Source organism: Periophthalmus magnuspinnatus, chromosome 22 (genome assembly GCF_009829125.3).
Source record: "Periophthalmus magnuspinnatus isolate fPerMag1 chromosome 22, fPerMag1.2.pri, whole genome shotgun sequence".
Taxonomy (NCBI): Eukaryota; Metazoa; Chordata; class Actinopteri; order Gobiiformes; family Gobiidae; genus Periophthalmus; species Periophthalmus magnuspinnatus.
In genome coordinates this window covers 23,146,661-23,157,702 of record NC_047147.1, presented here as the reverse complement: position 1 = coordinate 23,157,702, position 11,042 = coordinate 23,146,661, and positions in this window count along the sequence as shown.

Below are 11,042 nucleotides of genomic sequence, written 5' to 3'. Positions count from 1 at the left end.
CTATAAAAATTGGCAAAGCCGATAAATCTCTGGAGCTGTCTCCGGCTGGTAGGAACGGGCCACTCAGTGACAGCCTGGATCTTTTCAGGGTCAGCTCTTACTTGGCCCCGCCCCACAATGAAGCCCAAAAAGCTGACCTCCTCTGCGTGAAACTCGCATTTCTCAGCTTTCACGAACAGTTTATTCTCGAGGAGGCGCTGGAGAACCTGGCGAACGTGCTGATGATGCTCCTGGGGGGACCGCGAGAAAATCAAGATGTCATCCAAGTAAACAAAGACGAATCGGTTAAGGAAATCACGGAGCACATCGTTGATGAGGGCTTGGAATACGGCAGGGGCGTTGGTGAGACCGAAGGGCATAACCAAGTATTCGAAATGTCCCAGGGGTGTCTTGAAGGCCGTCTTCCATTCGTCTCCCTCCCTGATGCGCACCAGGTGGTACGCATTCCGCAAATCCAACTTTGAGAAGATGGTCGCACCGTGGAGGGGCGTAAATGCCGAGTCCAGTAAGGGAAGCGGGTATTTATTCTTTACGGTTATATTGTTCAGACCCCGGTAATCAATGCAAGGCCGCAGGGATTTGTCCTTCTTAGCCACAAAGAAGAACCCCGCTCCCACGGGTGAAGTGGACGGGCGGATGATTCCGGCAGCCAGGGACCCACGGATATAGTCCTCCATTGACTCGCGTTCAGGTTTAGACAGGTTATATAGCCTGCTAGATGGTAGTGGGGCACCCGGCAGGAGGTCAATGGCGCAGTCATATGGACGGTGGGGCGGTAAAGAGAGGGCCTTGCTCTTGCTAAAAACCTCCCCCAGGTCGTGATATTCAGCAGGCACCGAGGACAGATTGGGGGTGTCTGGGGACGGATCAGCGACAGGAACGGACCTCCCGGCCGGAGGGAGGGCGGACCGAAGGCACTTGGCGTGGCAATCGGGACTCCAGCCCGAAACTCCGCCCCTGGCCCAATCGAAAACAGGGTTGTGGGCGCGTAGCCAGGGGTAACCAAGGACCAGAGGAGAAGCGGAGGAGGACAGGACATGAAACTGACGGTTCTCTTGGTGGTTGCCGGACAGAATCACGGTGACAGGTTCTGTGATGTGAGTGATGTGCCCCAGAAAACGTCCATTGAGCCCCTGGGCATTTAAGGGGCGTTCGAGGGGCTCCAGGTAGACCCCGAGCTGCTCCGCGACTTGGGCATCAATAAAGTCCCTCTCAGCCCCGGAGTCGATAAGGGCGGAAACGCATAAGGTCTCTGTGCGAACGCACAGGGTGGCGCTGAGCCGCAGTCTATTAGAAGAGTCCAGGATGTGTTGCTCGCCCACCAGTACTCCCAGTGCTACTGGTGGGCCCCCCCTTTTGGCCGAACTGGGCAAGTGACCACATAATGTCCGCGCTCACCGCAGTAGAGGCAAGCCCCGGCCAGACGACGCCTCCGTTGACGCTCCTCGGTCGACACAAGGGTCCTGTCGAGTTGCATGGGCTCATCCGGCGGGGGCGGGGCAGCGCGTGGCTCCGGCGGGACCGGTGACCGGCGTCTCTCTCGGCGACGAGCCCGTAGGCGGTTGTCTATACGGTGAGTGAGGGAGATGAGGGTCCGCAGGTCGGGGGGTTCGTCCCGGGAAACCAATTCATCTTTCAAAGTCTCGTTCAGGCCCCGCACAAACACAGCCCGCAGCGCGCTGTCCGTCCAGTCCAGCTCCGCCGCATGTGTCCAGAATTCAATGGAATAATCCGCTACCGTCCTGGAGCCCTGGCTGAGAGTCAATAACCGGGAGGCAGCATTGTCCTGGTAGTGCGGGTGGTCAAACACCAGCTTAAACGTGGACACAAATTCATTAAAATCCAGGCTATCCACAGACGTCTTCATTAGGCGCGCCTCTGCCCACTGGAGAGCTCTGCCCCGGAGTAATCCACATATATATCGGATCTTGGTGGCCCCCGAGCTGAAACGAGAAGGGCATTGCTGGAACATGAACTCGCACTGGAACAGGAATCCGCGACAGAGGTGAGGTTGTCCAGCATACGGCTCCGGATCCGTGCCTCTCGGCTCCGGGAGGCATGGTGGCGCTCCAGCTGCAGCAGGCGGGGTGACGAGGAGCGCGGCCACCTGGTGGTTAAGCTGTGCCACCTGCTGGGACAATGTCTGATTTAGCTCCAATAGAGTTCGAATGGATTGTTCGTGCTGACCCAGCACCGCCTCGGGGTGAGAGTGCGTGAGGCGGCGCATCTGGTCCGGATCTGAGCCTGCTTGGTCCATAGTGGCCAGACCGTTCTGTCGTAACGGTGCGGATAGGACCAAAGGATGCAGACCAGAGCAGTTTTAACAGTGTTTATTTACAGCGGTGAAAATGCAGTCTTTAAACAGGTCACAAGAGCAGGTACAGGAACCGGGGAGCGGGAGACGGGTCAGGCGGGTGCGGTGCAGGTAGAGGCGGGCAGGACAGGACCAGGACGGGGATAGAAGCAGGTGCGGTACCAGGGCGGGCGGAGCAGACGAAGACCAGAGCGGGGAGCGGGTGACAAACCAGAGACCAGGACCGGACAGGAGACGAGACGAGCAGGAGACGAGACGAGCAGGAGACGAGACGAGCAGGAGACAAGACGAGCTGGAAGCGATACCGGGACTGGAACGTGGCGGCAGGAGCTGGGCGAGTAGAGGCAGGAATCTGGAGGGTGCATAAATCCAAATGAGCATTTGCAGGAAGGTACCATATAACAAAGCTTAGCAAGAAACATTCACGTTTTACACGCGGACGGTCTGGCACCGAGTGTAGACTGCCAAGCCTTCTTGTACTCAGCAGCAGGTGGTGGTGATTAGGCTGATGCACCCCAGGTGTGCACGGGAGGAGTCAGGCACTCCACCCAGCTCCAGACACACAGGTAGGGGAGGGGGAGAGAGCACGGGAGGACAGGGAAACTGACATCATGACAAAAAGAGAGCAAAATGTTGTTGCTTTAATATTCCATAGTATAGCATGAAATACATCTGTTTTCTTGGAGAACGTCCAAAGTATGGCTTTAACGTTCTGTCTAAATGGAACCGTGTCATTGACCTCTACCTCCAGAAAGTTACGTACTGTTCCTTGATTATATATTTTTAGAGCTATCTTTAGAACAACACATCCCATACAGTCCATTATATCGTTTATGGCAAGATATTTAAAAGAAAAGGTAAAGGTTGGCCCTTGGACGGCTTTGAGTTGTAAGGAGTTATGGTGTGAATAGAAGATAAAAGCTGCATTGGAGGAGCCTGCCATGATCTGTGTGCACACAAGATGGCGCTCTGACAGGAGGTGCCACACTGAAGTAGGTAACAGCACAGGACTCAGAACAGCCGCTCATCCATCACCGTGGTAACTGTGGCTGACAGCTCCGCACGGGTGAACGTCCATGCAGCCTGTCAAACCTGTGCACGAGTATTAACCCTGTGTAATCCAAAGTGACCACCCTCACCCACCACAAAATACAGAGGCCTTTCATTTAGGAGTAACTCAAAACAGCTGTCTATCATCATCTCCATTAGTCAGTGAGAAGGAAACAACTATAACATGGTTGAAAAGGCCTGCAAAGTACATTTAGCACCATATGTCTCCTTTAATAGTGCACTTTGTATCTATCTTGGTATTCACTCTGACTGTGAGCGATGTCGAGTATCATCAGATCCAGTGGTGGAACAAAGTAACAGTATTAAAGTACTGTACTTAGGGTAATGTAGGTATCTGTACTTTACTTGAGTAGATTTTAAAGTGGATATGTTTTACTTTTACTACATTTGAGAGCAGGTATCTGTACTTTCTGAGGGTTTGTTTTCAAAAATATAGAAGAAGAACAGGAAGAAGAACAAGACTTTTGACTTTTAACAATACATTTATTTTGTTCTACTTGTCAGCAAAAAAAAAAAGGTAAAGTCAAACCACACAGTCACACATCTATGCTCCAGCCCGTCCTACAGGTGCAGTAGTAACTGCCCCTCCCTCACTGAACACAGCACCCTCCTCACTGTCCACACTGCCTCAAAGTCCTCCATCTGCTCCACCAGTTTGCTGTACGTAAACTCCACTTTGAGCCGTGCCTCCACCAGTCTCTTTAACAGGAGCTCTGGGTCCGTGCAGCCTGAGCAGGACATGTGGTCTGCAAAGTCTGCAACCAATGTCCCAACAGACTGAAGAGGGGAGCCAGCTGAGGACAAGACAACAGATGTTTAACTGTCTCTTCTTCTTGGCAGAAGACACAGTGGCTGTCTGATCTTGGGGCAAAGTGAGCCACATGTCTGTTCATGGTCACAGCCCCGTGCACCACCCACCAGTGAAGATCTGCATAGCGTTTCTCGGGAAGGCGGTAGGGACCTCCAGCAGCCTTGGTAGGGGCGAGTTAGAGTGTTGGTCCCCCAACCCGAAGGTCGGAGGATCGAGTCCCGCTTGGACCATGTTCTGTCGTTGTGTCCTTAGGCATTGCCTAGTATGAAAGTGGTGTGTGCGTGAATGATAGGTGGTGGTTGGAGGGGCCGATGGCCCAGATTGGCAGCCTCGCTTCTGTCAGTCTGCCCCCAGGGCAGCTGTGGCTACAATAGTAGCTTACCATCACCAAGTGTGGAAATGAATGAATAATGACCATAGTGTAGTGCTTTAAGAGGCTTTGACAAGCCTGTAAAGCGCATTACAAGTGTAAGCCATTATTATTGTGGAGAAGAACCCGGGGCCAATACACCTGACCACCTGGACTCTGGGACAACGAACAGCTCGGCTCTGTGGAGGACTTTGATGCATAGAATATGGAGGTCCTTCTTCTCTACTGCAGACATCTCTGGGAGGATAGGGGAGTCCTTGTGTCCTTGTTCCATGGTCCTCTAGTGGCCCACACACACAGCGAGGGAAAGGGCCCTGACTGGACAGGTGCAGATTGTCTATAGAGTCCCAGTATCTCTCTGAAGCGCACAGGGAGCACTGCACTGCACCTCCCACAGCAGCCTCTGCAGCACTGAGCTGCACTTTTCCAGCCTCGCTCAGTTCTCAAGTCCATCAACTTGGTGAGCCCTGCTGCCTCAAGTGCCTGTCTCATGTGGTTTGAATCCAGCAGGCTGCTCTTCACCATAGGGTTAAAAAACAGTGGCTCCTGCCCTGCGCGTCCGTATGGCTCTTCCCTGGAGCACTCCATAACCGAGCTCCAGGCCTTCAGCACTGACTGATAAAACCCTGAAGTCCCCGACAAGTCTGTTGCCTTCAAGTCCAAAAAGAACAGGTGCTTAACGTAGCCTACTCCTCCCACTCGGTGTAGCAGAACAGCTGCCGTCTCTGTCCACAGTTTTTGGGGGCCATAGAGGAAATGCTGAGCTGTCCTCAGGCGGATTGCCGCCAATCTACTAGAGATGTCCCCTAGCCCCTGTCCTCCTTCCTCCACAGGTAAGCACAGCACCGCAGCCCTCAGCCAATGATAGCCACCCCAGAAAAAGTCCACCAGTCTCTTTTGAATATCTGCCACCACAGAGTCCGGAGGCTGCAAGATGGTAAAGCGGTGCCACAGACATGAAGTAAGAGTGTTAGCCACCAGACCTCTGGGGCTGAACCCAGGCCCATCGAGACAATCAGGCACTCACCTTTTCCATAAGACCATCCCAGTTCTTTGTCTGAAACTGCTGGCTCCCCAGAAACATGCCCAGACACTTGAACCCCTCCATGCTCCACTGCAGCCCCCCGGGAAGGGGCCTCGCTTGGTGCTCCCATTGTCCCAGGAGGCAGCCCTCAGAGTTTGACCAGTTTAGCTGTGCAGATGAAGCGTGCTCATAGAGGGACAGGCTTTGCTGCACTGTCCCCACGTCCTCCCGCCCTGAGATGATCACAGTGATGTCGTCTGCATAGGCTGACAGGCAAAGCGGCTGTGAGGCCTGTTCAAGTCTGAGGCCCCTCAATCCTCTGCCAAGCCTCCGGAGCAGTGGCTCTATGGCCAGAACATAGAGCATCCCTGACAAATGCCTTCTCCTGGTCAATTGACACTGTCCAAGCACTCCTTTAGTTTGTTGGAAAAGACTTTGTCAATTATTTTATAGTCTGTACAGAGCAGGGAGACTGGCCTGACACAACTGAGCTCCTGCACTGCAGAGTTCATCTCCTCCTGAGTAACCGGAGAGGCCAGAGCTGCTGCCTCAGAGTCCTCCAGCTCAGGCAACCCCTCAACCATCTGTGTCCTCCTCATCCCTGTCCTCACGTGACTCCCTTTCTTCTCAAAACCTCAAACCTGCCACATGCTCACATACACCTGCATACAACAGGAAGAACAAGAAGAAGAACAAGAAGAACAAGAACAAGAAGAAAAACAAGAAGAACAAGAAAAACAGCCAGGAACAAATTCAAAATCAGTACATTTGGCACCTTAATAGACGTCAAAAGTTGTGTTAAATACTTTTGCTCTTTACTCTTTAAGTACATTTTAAACATGTACTTTAATACTTTTACTTAAGTTGATTTTTGCATGTGATACTTTTACTTGAGTATTTCTTTGCTTTGGTATCTGTAATTTCACTTAAGTTGCAAAACTAAATACTTCTTCCACCACTGAGCAGATCTGACCTACCGTGTCTGATGGCGCTATCTGCTTGTCCCTCCTTTAAACCGTAACAAAGTGCAAAAATAGCCTCATAGCCTAAATAACAGAAAGGCCATTATGATTCAGAATGTTTCGCCTGTATAACCCTGAGAATAGCTCGTGTGGAGGAGGAAAATGGCCGCCCTGACAGGAAGTGTGTGACAGCGGGCCACACTGCAGGTAACAGGGAGCAGGACGGTGTCATCCATCACCGTGGCAACTGCGCCTGTCAGCCCCCCACCTGTCACCCCCCCCCCCCCCCCCCCCCCCCCCCACACCTCCGCCCAGAGGCAGAGGGGAGGGGCAGATGGTACGGGACAGTCCTGCATCAGCGTGGGACACCAACCAGCAAGTCACACGTTCAAAAGAAGAAAAAAACATATATATACATTTGGTTCTAGTGCATTTATTGTCTTGTCTTATTTTTTCTACTTTTGAAATGCGACAGATCAAAAAGAAAGTGTCAAATGAACCAGCATCAGGTTAATAATTTTGATTGCTTCACCTCTGCTGCCTGAGATACAGAATACACATTTTTCAATTACTTTAAGGCAGACCTATTGCTTGTGCGCTATAGTTGTAATCTATGACACTCGTGGATCATTATGTTATAATTTACACATTTTAAGTTGCAATATTCATCTAAAACGATTGAATAAAAGAAAGTCAGTGCTCCCGTTGCGATGCCCGATGAACACATCGTCACAACTACACCCTAGTAAATCATTTTATTTATTTTTTTTTTAATTTGTACAAACCTGCACATATCACCGATTAAGAGAATAAAATAAATAAAATATAATAAAAGCAAAGGGAGTACAGAGTGGGCGTGTAAAGGTGGATGTGAAAACGGGAGTTGATCGGCAATATGGCGTCTTGACAATAAGCGATTAAAGCCTGCATCACTTTAAATACAGTTTTGGGTGAGTAAATGGTGAGAGGAAGCAACAATAACATGGTTAAAAGCTCTGTAAAGTCAATTTTGTAGAAGAGATCTGATTTAACATGTTAATCTAGTCCGCCCTGAATCTCCCCGAGTTCAGATGAGCGTGATTGAGGAGGATTAGCCAATCAGGGACTCAAGGAAGTGAAAAACATTGTGGATTTCTGCAGAATCGATGAGTGAAACTAAACTGTTGATCTGAGGTGAGAGAAATTCGACTTTATTTGTAAATGATAGATGACCAATGAGCTCCTCCTACTCTACTTGGACGATCGTGTTTGGTTCTGGATCTAGACGTGTCAGAGGAAGTGGTGACCAGACCCATTTCCCTCTGTACACGAAATACAACAGTCTGGACTTGCCAGGCAATCACCTCCGACCTCCTCACTAAGACACTCATTAAAATCCTGTAAAACATCTGTCACAGGTGTGTATTAAGTCACAACAAAACAAATGCAACACTGGGAATATATTTGTAATAAAATGTGTTTTTTTTTCATGTATTTGAGCAAAATGTATTGCTTTAGTACACATAAATCACATAAGCAGCTCTTGATGTCCATGTACAGTAAGCCCACCATTGTCTGCATCTAATCATAAAGCATTTTACGGTCCAAAAATCAGGAAGAGCGCATTACCATTCTAGTTGTTAGCTTTGCCGTCACTGCAAAACTCCGCTGTAGTCTCAGAGAGTTGTGAAAACTGCTTATAAAGTCATCATGGTGAGTAGTAAAGATGCTCTGAATGCATAAGGTAAGTGAGGAATAACTTTGAACCACTGCAAACTATTTAAAGTAAACTCGATGTGTTTTCCACGTTCAAGTATAGAGCCTCTCACAGACCATTCAAATATGGAAAATCTAACAACAAACTAAGCTAACGAAAGATAACACAAGAGCACGTATGAGCCCTTTTCGTGCCCCCCACCCCGTACTGTTTTCTATTTTTGTTCTTTGTCTAATTTGTTATAAAACGTTATACAAAACCTCTAACCTCCAACATTTTTAATATGCACCACACCTTGTCGGGCTAAAGTCTGCCCTGCCTGATGCCCCCCCCCCAACCCATGCCCATTGGAGAAGATAACGGCAGCACATCCATCATATGCCCCTCTGGCCTGTGGGACGTCCCGACAGCAGCAGAAGTGTGGGGGTGGTGCAGGGGCGGTCTTTGGCACAGGCCCTATACAGTCTGTTCTCTGCGTGAGTACCATTAGTGAGAGACGGAGGAAGGTCAGGTGGAGCGAGCGTGGAGCTGCCTGTAGTTTAACCGAACTCATTTAAAGCTGACCTATTCTCAAAGTTGTATTTAGAGACTGACGTAGACTGTATATAAAAATGGACAGAGCTAACCCGCTAGCCGCCACAGAACAAATAAGAAGCGAACATGGGTGTGTTTCCGGCTCTGTATTAAACCGCTCTACACGATATTGCTGTTTTTATTTGGCAGTTTTGTCTGTAACTCAAGATATGAACGTAAATAGCCAATGAGGCGCTATTTTTCCTGTATTCAAGACGTGATTGTTCCGTACACGTAGGATCTGGCCGTGTCGTATAGTCATTTGCTACTCAATGATGAAATTATAATATACTGATCTATGGGTGTCACAGATTATACCTATGTAGCAGAAACATATATGTGTAATGTAGCTAGTCCAATACCTACCAATAACCTTGAAGCTAACAGGAAACGACAGCACTCAAAGAAGTTTAAAATGTTTTATTGATTGACGTGGTTGTGTTATCAGCTCATTAACTGCAGCTGAATTGTTAGGAATTTCTACAGGGCAGACAACTGTGTGCTGAGGAAGAGGAGTGTCCAAATATTTTAGCTTTTTGTGTGGCTAATTCGTTTTCCACGGTTGATGTACAGCTCTATTTTTAACAGCATATTTGATTGAATAAAGATTTACACAGTTTTTTTTTAGCAATAACTTTTAACAATTTTATGGGATGTGCTGAAACTTACCTCAGTCTGCTCAAAGTGAGGGTGTGGTGTGTAAAGGATGCTGCTGTCATGCTGATTTTAAATGTTCCTGTTTTTGTGCAAAAATATCAGTTGGCATGAATTTGAAGTGTGTGGCCTGTGAATAAAACTGTCAGCAAAATAAAAAAAGTATGCAAAACGTGTGTATTATAGTGATGGCAGTATACTGTGTACATATATACTGGCAGTATGGAAAATGATTATTTGGAAATGATGAAAATGGAAATGATCATTTATAGTGAGGTGAGGGTGGTTGGGGTTTGTACAATGATTGTGCTTTTGTAACGTTGAGGTATGGCTAGTGATTATGGTTTAGGGGACACATCATTGTTTTTTTATTCTATCCTGACTCTCTCCTCACTCTCCTAAATCTCCAAACTCCAAATTACCTCTCTCCAAACTGTCTCCAAACTGTCTCCAAACTCTCACTGACCGCAACTCTCCATCAAACGCATGGAATAGAACCTGAGGGGTTTATATCGCTGTCAAAACTCGCGGCCAAACCTGAACCACTTCCTGAGTCGGTCACGTGGTACAGCCGGGCAGCGAGGCTCTGGACGTCATCATTTTCAGCTCCTCCACTAAATGAAGCAAGCCTCGATACGTGCATCACAGGAACGCCCCCTCCCCGGCTCGGCGCACGCTTTGAAGCCTCGATACGAAAAGTCACATTACTTGGTGTCGGAAAATAAACACACTTGGGTCTGAACTGGACAAATCATCTCAGCTCTGCTCTGTTCCTCATCAAACCGCTCAGGTTGCTATTTGAGCGATTACAATGTCTTCTTTAATAGTGATGATGGAGTGAAGGCAGGAATTAAGATCACCCACAGACTGTATAAAGACGTGGACTAAGTGAGTGCGACGTCATGCATAGTGTCCGGCTCCAGTCAAATAAAGCTCATCGAGGCTAGAAGTTATAGGGACAAATTTGGAGATCCATATTTGGAATTCTGACTGCGGCAAGAGCTGTGATACTGTGTAACTGTGGTATAGGGATAGCATTTTTTTTTAGTTTATATAAGTAGTTTTTGGTTTTTTTTAAATATATATAAGTAGTTTTAATCGGAGTTGCAAAGAGCTTACTCAGAGAGGAGCATAGAACAAGTTGTCATATACGGCAGTGTCCAGCAGTAATCTGACCAGAACTGAAGAACTCTCACCTTCTCCTTCACTTTGTCCAGTTGACAGATTCAAACTTTGTCTTTTGCTAAGTTGTCCACAAACCTAAAGTGTATAGGACATGTTTGAGTAGTTCTTCACTAAAACAGATTAAAATGTGTATTGTTTTTTTTAATTAAGGTAATTCCAGTTCTGTTACCTAGCAACCATAATGTTAATAATACACTTGCCTGAATGACACACTAGTTATAATTAGACAAACATGTTTCTTGCTCATAAATAAGGAACATTTTGGATTGAATTTCCATTATTGAGGATGATTCTGTTTTACAACTCTGCACTACTTCCTGTTTTGTAGTAGGCCGACTTTGTTCTCAACTTTTTTTTTCTCCCACCTAAATTATCTGATATA